This window comes from Chironomus tepperi, unplaced genomic scaffold (genome assembly GCF_022539635.2).
Source record: "Chironomus tepperi strain 1889 unplaced genomic scaffold, CSIRO-AGI_Ctep_v1 contig_85, whole genome shotgun sequence".
In the NCBI taxonomy this organism is placed as follows: domain Eukaryota; kingdom Metazoa; phylum Arthropoda; class Insecta; order Diptera; family Chironomidae; genus Chironomus; species Chironomus tepperi.
Genome location: NW_027226207.1, coordinates 6059479 through 6075402, shown reverse-complemented (window position 1 = coordinate 6075402; position 15924 = coordinate 6059479). Strand labels below are relative to the sequence as shown.

Sequence of the window (15924 nt, the reverse complement as noted above, 5' to 3'; positions counted from 1 at the left end):
AAAAAAATTTCAATTCAAAACCGCAACCATTCCAATTTCCACTCCTGCACAATCTATCCCACAAGGGATTCATATCATTTTTTTCTACATTTATTTATTTATTATATTTTTTTTGCCCCTTGATGAGAAATATTCTTTTTTTGTCATGGAATATGATAAATATATGCAATGTGAAATATATGTATGAATGTATCCCTCCAGCCAATATGCAATAGAGAGAGAATACATGATATGATTCTATGCATGGTCATGATATGATATACCTATGTATATATATGCTACACATTTATATATCAATCCGGCTCATTCATTATGCATTAGATGTGTGTACCATGCATGTTTTACTGCCAGTTTTCTTTTCTGTGTCATATTTTTCAAATGTTTTTGTTTTCTTCTTTTCTGCTGTTTTTTTGATGCCATTTCATGTGTGTGCCATGTCGTATATAAAATATTTATCTACGTTCATTTTGCCAAAAAAGCTGAATTGTTCACACCGAAAGGGTAGATTCAGATCTAGAATAGATGACAGAAGGTTAAATGGCCCCACAAGCATGTGTATATATCCAAAAGTATATGCTCAATTATGGTAAATGCAGGTTTATATTATAGGCTTCATACAATTATACGCTTCTTTAATTCCAACTCATATTTGTGCTTCTTTTTTTTTGTATTTTGTGTGTATGTGAAAAAAATAGAAAGGCAGATTTTTGTAATTACCTTAAAAAAATGTATCAGCACCGACAACAACCACAATTACGCAACAAAAACAACAAAAAAAAAATGTGAGAGATAGAGATATCTTTTTGAGTACTTCATTACACATCTCGGAGATTTAATTAAAAATAAAGTATTTTTTCCGTTGGAATCAGTGATTTTAGTGGGTGTGGAGTAAGGTAAGGGGGTTTATGAGGGTCATGGTCTACTCAAATAACCTCCGAAATATGAAAAATTAGTCAACTCTCTAGAGTTTGGAGTCTAGGACTCATTCATTCATGGTTTAACCCTGAGTTCACCAGATAGTCAAATTAAAGGTCAATTTTGATGTAATCCAGCACTTATAATCAATTGTGTAGGTCAAGATGCTTAATTATGGCTACCCAATCAAATTTCATCCTCAATAATAGTTAAGAACAGTTTCAGTGCCTCATCATGTGTCCCAACACGATCCAAAGAGTCATAAGCATTGCGACCCTGAATATATACTGTTCCTTGACTGTATCTTCTGTCCCTAGACTGTATATACTGTACCTAGACTGTATCTTCTGTCCCTAAATTGTATCTACTGTCCCTAGACACTATCTACTGTCCCGTAACTGCCTCCTATCCTACATTTCCCCCCTAACTACACCACTTTATCACAAGCGGCAAAATCACACAAAAGCAAAAGAAGAATTCCAGCTCATTTTTAAATACGAACATAACTTACAGTTTTTAATGGATAAAAAAATTATCTCGCTTAGTTCCTTTATCGATTTCAGAAAAAACAGGCAGAATATTGTAATGAATGTAAATTGACGCACTGTGGCAATAAATTTCGTAACTTTATGTACTTCATATTTTTATAATTCATTCATTTGCTGGATTTTTTGTTTAAATAATAATTTCGGCCTGTATGGCAGTTCACTTACCTTTTCTTAAAGCCATTCTCAGTTGGTGCTTCATCGGATCTCCAAAAATGATGATTTTTGAATGCAAAAAGCTAATCAACGTCATCCTGCAAAGAATATAAGAATGGATGCTAATTAGTTAAAGATTTTTTATAAATTTCATGTGTAGTTTTTTTTTTTTTTAAAGAAGCTAAATGATTATGAAATTCTGTTCTGCTTAAAATGTATAAATAAGATAATTATATAGGATTAAGATTGTTTTCTGACAGCGAATAAATGATTGAGAAAAAAATCTGAGGCTAAGCTGTCTAAACGAATTAGACTCGATTAATATAAATTTAAAATTAATTGTTTTGAGGTTTGGGGGTTCTGAGGTGACGGGAATAATATATGAAATCTGGTCGACTAGAGTCAACTTTCCATACAAAATCAGACTCGAGTTCGAGTTCCAGAACTCCCAAAATGAATAATTCGTTGAATTTGTCATTAAATTTCATTAAAAAATCAATTTAGACGCTGCTAAAATTCGCAAAAATTTCCAAAAAATGCTTAACATTCTCGAATTTGCCCTAAAATGTCAAGAAACCTCAAAACCATTCAAAGTTCGTCCTCCAAAAAACTTCAATTTTTCCCTCAAACCACGCTAAGATCCACATCCACAACTCCCCCATTCCCTCTTCAATTTCATTCACAAAATCCACATTCGCATTGCAAAGAAACCACAAACACAATTCATCTAGAAAAAGTTTCACGTCGAAACTATTAGTGCTAAACCGCTACTTTATATCATCATCTATATGAATCGCTGTCGAAGCGTAAGAAGCACAATCTATTCAGTATAAAAATCATCATCCACGCACCATATATTATAAACATTTAAATAAATATGCAAATCACGTTGTTATTGAAAACTTGCATATAGTAGAGACCCTTATGACGGGGAATTTGTGGAGGTTTGTGGGAATTTTGAGGCATGTGAGTTTAGGTGTTGATAAAGGACATGGTTTGCTGTATTTTGGATCAAATTTGAGACATTTTATGTAGGAATTTTGGGTTTAAAGACATGACTTTTAACAAATGGTTTGGAATCGAATCTAGAGCAATATGGCAATTATCAGGGAATCATTCAATCATACAACTGATGCTAATAGACTGCTGAATGCAACTCTACAGTTTTCTTGTAATATTCAACCTAAGGGACCATGCTATGTCGATATATTCTATATTATCCATTGATAACCTTCAATATATTCATTTACAGCAGCATACAACTGATAAAATCATATCCAAATATTCATATCTCCTCAAATTAATTCTTAAGGCATCTTATCCATTCCCTACATTACATTCAATACTAAACATTCCCATAGTAAATACCAATCATTCCCCAATAAACATTGTTGTTCAATCAAAAAATTGTCCAATTTATTCAACATAATTTACAGCTCCTACAAGACATGAAACAACAACAACAGCACAAAATGACAAGACACAAAAAAAAATTTCATCAAATAACACGTTCATGTATATGCTAAATTATGGTCGAAAAACTTTTTTTTTTTATTCTTCTTCTTCTCATTCTTTGCGCTGTGTCACAACAAGCAATAATAAGAAAAGATGAAGGAGAGTGAGACAGCACATCATATGATTCGCATAGACGTAAGATAGAAGATGAAATAGAAGCAGCTGTGTTATATCATAAATTCTGATGTCACTTTGCATTTTTTTGCCTTTTGCCTCGACAACTACAGAACCAAAATATGAAATCTTTTCTGACTCTTATAATGAGGAAAGATAGATGAGATAAAAAGAATCTTTCCTTTACATAATAATCTCGAGGAGCGGGAATGGAGAAGCATGGCAAAATAACAAAATGTATCAAAAGGCACACACAACGTTTCTACTTTGACATTCTTCTGTGGCTGATTTCGATTATACTTTTTTTTTCATTCTTGTTATCTAAACTTTAATTCCTTCTTCTTTTACCATTCTGTAGTCATGCAATTTGCACGGAGTGAAAAGAAGAAATGGAGAAGAAAAAAATAACCAAATTGTAATAAGAAGTGAAAAAAAGGCAGCACTAGTTTGGTGTGATGTAGAGTGAGTTCTGAGGGAGAATTTGGCGCATTTTTTGGTTTATGGGGTAGAGAGTTATGGTCGTTTAGTAGCTGAATGGCTCGATTATTGAAGCTAGTTCATCGCTATGCTTCAAAATTTATGTTTAGGGTATCATTAAGACATATCTAGCTGATATCTTTAAAGACCTAAGACGCATGATTGGTCCAAGTAAAAATGAAACCAGACAATTCAAAAGTCTACTATCCGGAAGGAACATGGCATATGTCGATGAATTTCGACTTCATTGTAGAGTTATGCTGGTTAAGGTGAACATTTTCTATGTTTTCTGAACAAAAATCATATCTAATTTGACTTGGTCTAACCTATTTTAGAAATAAATAGATTTACCTATTTCCTAGGAGGCGTTCTGTATTTGTCTACTACACCAGCCAACCACAAAGCAACTTACTTACTTCAATAGCCGTAAAGATCAACTATGATCGAGTATGACGCCTCAGAGTCACACCAAGTTCAATTTGACCCTCAGCAAGCCATCCGACATCGAATTTCAGTTCAATTTCATCAAACTACTAAATCTTATTCCACCAATAACTCCCAGACAAACTGAATCCCCAACCAAACCCCAACATATCAAAATAATAACCTCACCAAGATGCCCGACCCGAGAAAAAGGAGACGAGAATGACGTTGTTAGAGAAAAAAAGAAAGCAAATAAGAAAACTCAGCAGTAGCATCAAAAAATAAAAAGAAATTTTCTTCTGTGATGGAGAAATGAAAGGAATGAAAATGAACCTTAGAGAGTTTATAACGTAGAACGACTCAGAAATGGTTATGGATGTAAATTTTTTAGTTTACCAAAGAAAGAAAAAAATAAGAAATATGAAATAACATGGAGAAGAAATTGCCGTTGCGTTTAATGAACTAAAGAAAGGAACGTCTCTGTGTCGTATATCCTCTCTGAGCTCTTCGGTATGCTATATATATGCTGTTCTTTTCAAGCATCAGTAGATGCGGCAAATATACATATTTCACTATTTTTTTTCTCCCATCTCCTTTCATATTCAAGCTTGTACAAGTGAAGTAAGTAACTACATTAAATTTTCAAAAAAGAAAAAAGAAAGAAAAAGGAGAAATAACAAGAATCATCAGTTTGTAGAGTAATGTAGCACAGGAGAGAGATAATGATGGTAATTGAAGTAGATAAGAAAAAGTCACTGTGGGGCAAATATGAAGACACACTCGCGAATACAACAAAAACAATTCCTTTTTTTAACAAGTTTTATAAAAATGGAAGAAAAAACAGAACAAAATACACACTTTTTATTGTTGATATAGTTGGTGGGGTTGATTGTAAGGTAGGTCTACTTAAATATTGCATGTAAGGACACCATTGAACTTAATATTCTTTAAATTACGTTACAAATTTGAAAAAAGTGCCAAAAACTTGCAATTTCTAAAATTTTGGCGATATTTTGGGAATTTGTCAGGATACAGCAGTATCTAAGCAATAATATTGCAAATGGTAGCCCTAGTTACATGACCCATATGACATAAGTTCCTAACTCTCAACTCTTTCCATTCTAAACCTGCCTAGAAAAGCACTAGGCGACTAATTAATCCAAAATCCGACTTCAGGCCAATGTGACTCGAGAATCAAGCTAGAATTAAGCCAAATTCGTCATCAAGTCAAAGTAAAGTTGGCCGGATTTATGATCTATCAGCCGAATTGTCACTCGAATAAGACACATCATTCACATACAATTCCCATTCCTCATTCATTTCTTTCCCATCTCCAACTTTTGATTCCATTTTCTCTTTTCAAAACAAAGTGTAATTTACTACAGGTTAAAGCTCTTTTTTACTTCAATATGCTTACTTACATTATGATTTTTATCAAATATACTAAAATTATATGCACGAGATAACAACTGACACTATTTTGGTTTTCAGCTTATACTTTAATAAATGACTTTGAGACTAAGGCGTTGAACGCAACATGCATTATTGAATTTTTTTCTACGAAATTAATCTGAAATGTATTTTTTTGAGGCATTTATATGGGAGTAAATTGATGTTAATTTTTGGGTGGGTCTATGAATTGATTTGAGTCGGCTGACTGTTTAAGTAATGCACATGAATTTTTGAATTATTGATTTGAATACAAATTGGTATGGTTGGTGTAAAAATATGAGAAAATTATCAATTTTAAGGTTTGGGCGAATTTCTTCTTATTTTTGCCGACATTGCTTGCTGGCCCTAATCATTATCAACATCAAAATCAATTGATCACATGACATAACTAACCAAAAATCCCAAAAAATGCGCTCTATACCCACAAAATCGCATCAAATTCTCCTCAAAAAGTTTTTCAAAATTATCTCTAAATTCTTCTAAGCCCCACTACTTTACACATTTATCTTACTATGATAAATTATGCTGGTCTACATTCGGTATTATCAACAAAAGCGGCGTGATTTTGACACATTAAATTCAATGAGCCTTCACGCGCTTTCTTTCTCTCTAGGGGATTCAATATTGTCGTGGATATTTTTTACGTTAGATGAATGAGTTTTAATTTAGTTTAATGGGTTAAGAGAGGCTTGTGTAGTTGATGAGGCTAATGGAATGGATTAATAGTATGGTCCTTTGGGAGGTGATTTAGAAGAAGAAGAAGTATTGTGAAATGGAGGATTTTTGTGATGGAAATGGATTTTTGATGAGTTTTAGGAGAAATAATTTTAAATTTTAGTGTGGATTAGAACAGAAAAAGTTGATGAAAATTTCGAATTTATCCAAATTTTAGGTCATATCAAGTACAACTAGATTAACAATTTTGAAGGCATTTTGACTAAACCTTGTTAAAGAGACTACCATTGGCATTTACCTAACAGACAAAGTACAGTACCTAAAAGCAGCCTCTTTCCCTGCTAGGGTTAGATACTTCCAAACTAACCTACAACACTTCAGATCCAATTCAAATCAACTTTAATTTATGAAGGCCAAACTCAATTTTATTCAGCATTATATCCGCTAATCTGTAGCCATTTAATTCATGTGTGTGTTACGCATTATGAACATTAACTCATTCGTGATTGTCTTACACCTTTACACGTTCGTGATTTAATGTAATAATAATTAGGCATTATTTATGTGAAGGTTAATATGCATATGTATTTGGCTATGAATAATTCTTAGATTATCTCAATTTTTAATCTCAATGAGATAAGAATTGTTTGGATTTTTTGGTGAATTTCTGGATTCAGCTGGAAATGTGAGGAATATTTTTGTATTTATTGAGGAATTCGTTCATGATGCTCATTAAAGAATTGAGTTTTAGGGCTCACAATGCTCTGGATGATGTTTATATTAATTTATCAAATTCTATACAGTTTGAAGAGTAACAGAGGATAATTAGCAATGGCGCAGGGACTAGGATGCTGAAATCCAAAGCTAATGATCCGGTATTCGATCCCAGAGTTCTTTATTTAGGCTTGAAAGGGTTTTAAGAATCACAAAAGTGACAATATTCAAATATTCCTCAAAAATACTGAACAATTCACTCCCAAATCTCAAAAAACATCAATATCAATAATCTCATCATTTCATCATTAAATTCCCTTCTAACTAAATTAAATTACACTCCCAAAACATCGTAAATACATAATACAATTTAATTCCCATACGACATACTTATTTCCCGCCATCATCTTCAATTTTCAGATGCATTTTACATTTCAGAATCAAAACATTTAGTCTGAATCTGTTTAATGTATCAAAAAAATGAAGAAGAAGAAAAAATAAATAAATGTTTAGATAATTTGAGTTGAGTTCCTAAACCTTTCTCTCGATTCTTTTAGCATGTTTTGAACATAAATTATGTGCATATGTATACATTAATTAAAAGATAAATTTTAAAAAAATTTCCACGAAAATAAAAAAAAGTTTTTTTTTTTTTAAAAACAAAACAAAAACATTTCATTTGGGTGGGAAGCGACGAGCCATATGTGAAAATGTTTCTGAGAATTAATCTCAAGTTTGTGCCTGATTATTTTTTCAATTTACTAAAAAATTTAAAATTATTTTCTTAAAAAAGTAAATAAATAAGTTTTGGGTTAATAAGGAGGGTCAATGAGATTTTCCAAACATCCAACTTGTCTAGCTTATCAGCATCTACAGCATGGCGAGCTCATAATTCATGGAAAAATTATAAGAAAAAACTTTCCAGTCAATTCTCAGTTCAGTGATTCATGCACAAGAAGAACAAAATTCAATTTTCAAGATGCAACTCGTTGATGAATTTTTTAATCAAAAATTTTCTTGTCTCAAAAACAAGAAAAACTTTCATCAAAAAATGAGAAAATGAGAAAAACTTAAAAGAAAAACTTGTTTTTTTTTCATCACGATTCAATCTTGTGGATCTCATCCTCAAGCACAAAAAAACTTTCACGTTTAAATCATAAAATTTTGTGTTATCAAAAGGAGCAGCACAAAAAAGAATGTAGCAGTGCATGTAACGAAAAGAGAAAAAACTATGATTTGATTAAATGCAATATTTGGAGCTGGAATTTTGGAGATGGATGGGGTATTAGGGTGCAGTTTGGGTATTGTTGGATTTTAATCGATTTTTTGAAGAGTTTGGATTTTGATATTGAGAATTTAATGTTTAATGATGAGTTTATCCCTAAAGTTAGGCATTGAATTGGACCTAATCATACCAATGATCATGTTTGACTTAATATTTGTCAATTTTTACAGCATTTTCGTGCAAATACCCCAAAAATTGTCAAAATTTGTTTGAAATTAAATCAATTTCAGTCATTTTTGAATTAAGAATCTGTTAAAGTCCATAAATTAGATTAAAATCAATGACATATCGGAACAGACAGAGGGCTGACTGAGCATGCTCAATTATTTTGATTGAGTATCCTCATAAACCCACTCATTTAGGAGAATATACTCATTGTCTGTTAGGGATAATGTAATATATTCGATGACATTAATCGATTGATGTGCAGCTTCATAATATCCATCAAAACAGCTTCCACAAATACCCAAAAATCATCATACCTCCATATACAGAGCTCAATAACTTAAAATCTCTTCAAAATTATCATTTTCAACTCTTCAATCAATTCATTAAGATCAGTCAAATCTCTCCATAATTCAATACCCATTCCTGCCAATTTAGGAGCCTACTAGCTTTCATATCAGTAGCTGTCTATCAAAACTACCAAAAAATCCAATAAAATTTAATTAAATTGATTTTTTTTCTCCATTTTTGAACAAAAAATTCCAAACTTAAAAACTGCGCCATAATCAAATCCAGTTCCATAACGACTTCCCTAACCTTTTCTTTTATACACAAAAGAAGCAAAGCATCAAAAAGGAGCAAAAAAAATATTTTGTTCATTCAATGAGACAACAACGTGTGTATGGTTGAATTATATTCCTTTGTCATATGTGAAAGTAGATGACGAAAAATAGATGAGATGAAATAACTTCCATTTTTCACGTACACATTCTGTTTTTCATCACATTTTTTTTATACATCTACAATTTTTTTTTGGTGAATTTACAGTTTTTCTCCTTCAAAGTTGCTCGAATGACAGAAAAAAAACTAGAATTTTTTTTGTGTTTTTTGTAGTCAAATCATCTGATAACAATCTATCTTAAATTATTCAGAAAGGATGACGATACATATGCTGAGGTGGAGTTAGGGGGTTGTTTAGAATAGGGACATGTCTACCTGGAAGCAGAAGTAACTGACAATATTGAATTTAAGGCAATTTGTAGTTCTATGGGTTCAAATATGTGCTATCTTCTAATTGACATGAAATATGACATCATGCTGGACAATATTAATTGGAGGACAGGCTGATTGAGCTACTGACTGACCGAATTCCATACCGAGTGATAGATTGAATGAGAAACTATCAGAAATGCCAATTTACAGACCGACTGACAGACAAGACCGACTGACAGACAAGACCGACTGACAGACAAGACCGACTGACAGACAAGACCGACTGACAGACAAGACCGACTGACAGACAAGACCGACTGACAGACAAGACCGACTGACAGACCAGACCGACTGACAGACAAGACCGACTGACAGACAAGACCGACTGACAGACAAGACCGCCTGACAGACCAGACCGACTGACAGACAAGACCGACTGACAGACAAGACCGACTGACAGACAAGACCGCCTGACAGACAAGACCGACTGACAGACAAGACCGACTGACATACAAGACCGACTGACAGACAAGACCGACTGACAGACAACACCGACTGACAGACAAGACCGACTGACAGACAAGACCGACTGACAGACCAGACCGACTGACAGACAAGACCGACTGACAGACAAGACCGACTGACAGACCAGACCGACTGACAGACAAGACCGACTGACAGACAAGACCGACTGACAGACAAGACCGACTGACAGACAAGACCGACTGACAGACAAGACCGACTGACAGACAAGACCGACTGACAGACAAGACCGACTGACAGACAAGACCGACTGACAGACAAGACCGACTGACAGACAAGACCGACTGACAGACAAGACCGACTGACAGACAAGACCGACTGACAGACAAGACCGACTGACAGACAAGACCGACTGACAGACAAGACCGACTGACAGACAAGACCGACTGACAGACAAGACCGACTGACAGACAAGACCGACTGACAGACAAGACCGACTGACAGACAAGACCGACTGACAGACAAGACCGACTGACAGACAAGACCGACTGACAGACAAGACCGACTGACAGACAAGACCGACTGACAGACAAGACCGACTGACAGACAAGACCGACTGACAGACAAGACCGACTGACAGACAAGACCGACTGACAGACAAGACCGACTGACAGACAAGACCGACTGACAGACAAGACCGACTGACAGACAAGACCGACTGACAGACAAGACCGACTGACAGACAAGACCGACTGACAGACAAGACCGACTGACAGACAAGACCGACTGACAGACAAGACCGACTGACAGACAAGACCGACTGACAGACAAGACCGACTGACAGACAAGACCGACTGACAGACAAGACCGACTGACAGACAAGACCGACTGACAGACAAGACCGACTGACAGACAAGACCGACTGACAGACAAGACCGACTGACAGACAAGACCGACTGACAGACAAGACCGACTGACAGACAAGACCGACTGACAGACAAGACCGACTGACAGACAAGACCGACTGACAGACAAGACCGACTGACAGACAAGACCGACTGACAGACAAGACCGACTGACAGACAAGACCGACTGACAGACAAGACCGACTGACAGACAAGACCGACTGACAGACAAGACCGACTGACAGACAAGACCGACTGACAGACAAGACCGACTGACAGACAAGACCGACTGACAGACAAGACCGACTGACAGACAAGAAGGTTGATTGACTGACAAACGGAAGCTCTGACTTAAATGCTCACAATCTCAAGAATGACAGTCATAATTAAATCCATAAAATAAGCCTGCAGTTCCAAAAACATCCCTGCCTGTCTCCCTGCCTACACCCCTTTCAAACAAGGATATACACAAAAAAAGGCAACAAAAAGAAAATTCTGTTTTGACTGAAGTTATGAAATGTCACGACATGGATATGATATGTGTTCAATTTTACTTTTGCTATACAGCACAGCCATCGAAGCGTACGTAATGAATTCGCTTTCATAGACATTACACTTCTTTGTGATATGAACGAAAAAAAATTGCTATGGATGAGAAAATAAGAAGAAGGATCCAGTGTAGCTATTTTTTTCATGCATTATTTAATAAGAAGAAGCAAATGACAAAAGGAATTTTTTGCTGAGAGGGCGGGGGGAAATGACAACACAATGGGAAAAGTTTCTAAACTCAATTCATTTTGTTATTTTTTCAAAAAGAATGTCAAATTTTTCCATCTTAAAGTTTTGCAATTTTTTCATTAAAATCTTTTTTGTTATGACTTGTCATTTGTAACAATGTCAAATGGATGGGCTTGTCAGCTATTGCTGAAATATTGTCGGATATTTCAATTTAAATTTGGGAATTTATATTATATTCTTTAAAATATTTTGAGGTCATCCTTGGGCGGGATAGTTGAGGAATTTGAATTATTTTTGTATTTCATCAAAATGAGGCATTTTATGAGGAATTTAAGCAATAATGGAATTATTTTTGCTGAAGGCAATGGACCATGTTATTACATAATAATGGAATTTTGCAGTTATTCTACTTAAAAATTGTAACATTTCCTTAACGCTTATTTTTCAAATCAATTTGATATTCATGAATGAGAACAAGATATTTTGTAGAATGAATTGGACATGGACTGACATTTTCATGTATTTATTTGAATTACTTTGCTCTAATTTATTATACTTGTGAGGTTTCAGTGCTGTATAGTTGATGTAAAGTGGTTGAAGAACAATGAAACTTGAAGTATCGGACCATGTCATTTGCTGCTACTGACAATTTTGACTATGAAGTTCTAGCACTATCTTCATGTCTCAAATCATCCGAAATATCAGTCAAATCTCCTGTTAACGACCTGAGTTAAAAAAAAAACTACGATTAATCGATCTAAAATCAACTGAGGAACTTGACAGTTTCAGAACTTGCCATGATATGTCACTTTTATTACTAGACCTAAAGTCGACTAACTGGATCCTGTTTCACTCAGACAAGATGCAAAACAATCACCATCCTTAAGGTCAAATGACATTCTTCATTCTCACCTTCAATCACCTCTCATTCTCCAATTCCACCTTTAAAAAAATTCTCAAAAATTTTCTCAATTCCCACCTCATAATTCACCCATACATCACATCAATAAAATTCCGCATCCATCCATAAACTTCTAAAAAAAATTCATCTTCTTTACTTACATGAATCGTCTTGTCTCATAATAAAAATGAGATATAAAATTAATGACAGTAACATGAATGTCAATGACCGCTTCTTCGTATGTCTCATAACAATTCAATTGACTTCACTGACTGACGATCAAACAAAAACTTCCTTTCGGAATGGACTGGAATGGTCTTGTAATGTTTGTGAGTAAATATTTAAGCTACACGCTATATTTTTTAAGTACGGTAATATTTCATGCAATAATTTTTTACAGATCTCATATTGTTTGGTGCTTGTTTTGTTGTTGCTATTTTTAGCAAGAAGAAGGAGTTGTGAAAAAGAAGAAAATATTTTGACTGAAATAATCATAAAAGCCGCACACCTACATTGTCTTTTGTTACGACACAGCGAGAAGGAAGAGAAGTAACTAAAAAAAGGATATTTAGGCTTCAAAAAAAGGGTTAAAAATTATGTTTTATGAATTTTATGCTCTACAGTATGCTGTATGCTGCAATAAAATATTAAATTTTTTAAAATAAGCAATTTTTCATGCCTGTTAAACAATTGCAGCATAAGTCACGGTCAAGAGTATATTTTTTCACTTCCTGATACTTTTACTGTTATGCTGCACAGCACATTCACGTCTCTTGAAATATTTCTTGTGATTTATGTTACATAACATATATGTATATAAAGCATAAGACATAACGTCTATATGTAAGTGAGACACACATTTATGCTGTGTCAGTCAGAATGTAAAGCACAAAAAAAAAATTTATGTCATTTACATTCATTGCCTTATAGAATTTAATGTTTCAGATAAAAATCTGTTTATTTTACGATGTGTTAAATGATATCGTCTGGAAGGCAACAAATAGCCCACTTTATAGCCTTCCTCGCCTTTTTTTTCACTTTTTTTTTTTTATTTTCATACAATGACGAGGAAGATTTTTTTCATGTCTTTCTTACAACTAACCCGTGATTTAAGGATGATGATTCTTTTGTTGACCTATCCTATCATTTAATTGGATGAATGATATAAAGATAGAGTCACTTTATTGTGGACTGTTTTTTGTTGCCGCTATTGTTGCATAAAAATGAGGAAATATTTTGAGTCAATAAGAATTTTTTATTAGCTTTTTCTTTGTGTCAAGGCTTTTCCACTAACTGGGAAGTTGTGTCGCGGTGTCGCGTTTTTAATGGGAATTAGAAGGAAATTAGAAATTTCAGGTAGGGAATAATGAGGGAATATGAAGGTAAAAATGAATGGGAATAGGTTGCGTTAAAATGGGTAATTTTGAAATTAAGTCAAAGCCATGCCGGTTTGGGGCCGAATTTTGGATCGATTAATCAATTAGTCAGGAACATAAACCAGCTTAATTGCTTTATTAAAGCCATACGATTCACACTGGATCAATGAGAACTAATGATAAACCGATTTATGCTTTTCGTGGTAATTGTTTCAATTTTGATGGATATAAATGAAAAATATCCCAAAACTAGATTGTTGAACAGCATATCCGAGCCACACAAATGGAGAATGCTCTGACTCGGATCCTATAAGACTCAGCCAAAGTGCTTTTATCCACACTAAATGGAAGTGGCTTTAATAGAACTGTCAAAAAGACGCAGCTCCCATTTGGTGCTAATAAAAGAGCTTTAACAGAGCTATTAGGTGTCCGTGGTGGAGCCTTCTTCATTAATGTCGCTCGGTACAGTTCATAGTCTTCCATGACAACATTCAATCTTATAAAAAAGAGTCACGAAGCTTTAAATACTCGATATAGTAAAAATGAAACAGAATTTCAATTTAATTGCAAACAATTGATATCCGACAACTAACTTAGTTAAAGCAAACAGCCATCAACTCCTTCAATTCTACAACAAACGCCATATCACACGCAGAACCAATTCATCTCATTCCATCCATTAAATTCTCACAATCCAATCCAACTGCCATACATACACACAATCCACATTCAAAAACATAAATCCTTTAACAAAACCTCCTACAACAACTGATTCAATCATCTAATGAAACGTTTAATCAGTGACAAAAATCCTTATCATGATGAAATAAAAATAATACACATATCCACAATCCAGTTATGCAAAATAGTAGCTTAATAGCAATTCAATTTAGCGCACAAAAATTGATTGAATTTTTTTTCGATTTCGATTTTTCCAAAAAAAAAAATCCAATCTAAAGATTAAGGAAAAAGGAAAAATGTTTCCATTTAGTTTTTCGAGTCCTTTTTTCTCTCCGATCCTAAACTATTCTGCCTTTTACATGACGATAGAAAAAAGGGAAGCATAAGATTGATAAAAAAAATATTCCGCATACATAAAGTTGCTTATTTACCATTCCCATAATATTATATCGATTAGAGATAGAGCAAGAGACGATGGAAATGTGAATCTATGGGATCTATGGCAGTGGTATGTTATGCAATCAACTTGAAGGAAACATCTTTTTCAGAATGAATGGAAGCAAGAAAAAAAAATTGAATATTTCATCCATCTATCTAGAAAATGAAAAGATATGTAAATTTTGCATTCCATGTTGGGTTTCATTATATAATCTCTTCCACTTGTCTAAGTGCTCGTCTATATTCCCTCAACTTAGGGACGTTATAGTTAGCATGATTTTATGGAAATGTGAGTGGAAATGATGTGAGCATTTTGGGATTGGTTGTGGAGATACTTAATTATTTCCTTGGCTGGGGTGCACTAGGGAATGTCTGAAGACAGCTCTATCCTTCGAAACCTTCTGCCAGTTCGGGATAATAAGAACTCAACGTCCTTTTCAACATATCCAATGGTTTTGGAGGTGGGAAGTGATTTAATCAGATTTCTTGTTTAATTTTGGAATTTTAGAGACAAATTGAGAATATTTTGGATTTTGTTAAGATGAATTGGATCTTTTATGGAACTAGATGATGCAAATGAGTTGGATCTAAGTTCATCGATGGCAGAGGGTCCAATAGACGGCCATATAACTTATAGAAATCGAAATTGACAGTTTACAAGCTAGTGCCATCATGAGGCATCATCTAAAGGAGTATATGGTCAACAATATATCTGGGTATCAAGTGAAGGATGTAAACAAAAAAAAATATTAAAAATTCATTCATATCCGCATCAAATTCAAACTAAATCAACCCAATCACTCTCTAAATTCCCATCCTTCATATCTCATATAAATATCACAAAAAACTACATTATGCGCTCCATACCCTCATCCAACTCAACACACCCTCAAACTTACTCCATTCCACTTATTTTTAGAAAAATGCCATTTGCCCCAACTTTTGCCATTTTCAACATGACACAAACTTTCTT

At 34.2% G+C, this 15924-nt stretch overlaps 1 long non-coding RNA gene across 1 annotated transcript in view; it reads right to left on the bottom strand.

Annotated features, from left to right (window-relative positions):
- Positions 1–15924, bottom strand: part of LOC139086634 (uncharacterized) — a 207015-nt gene that overhangs the window by 135865 nt on the left and 55226 nt on the right. Inside the window, exon 2 of the long non-coding RNA XR_011544048.1 lies at positions 1629–1714. This is a non-coding gene — a long non-coding RNA (uncharacterized lncRNA). The remainder of the gene's footprint in view (positions 1–1628; positions 1715–15924) is intronic.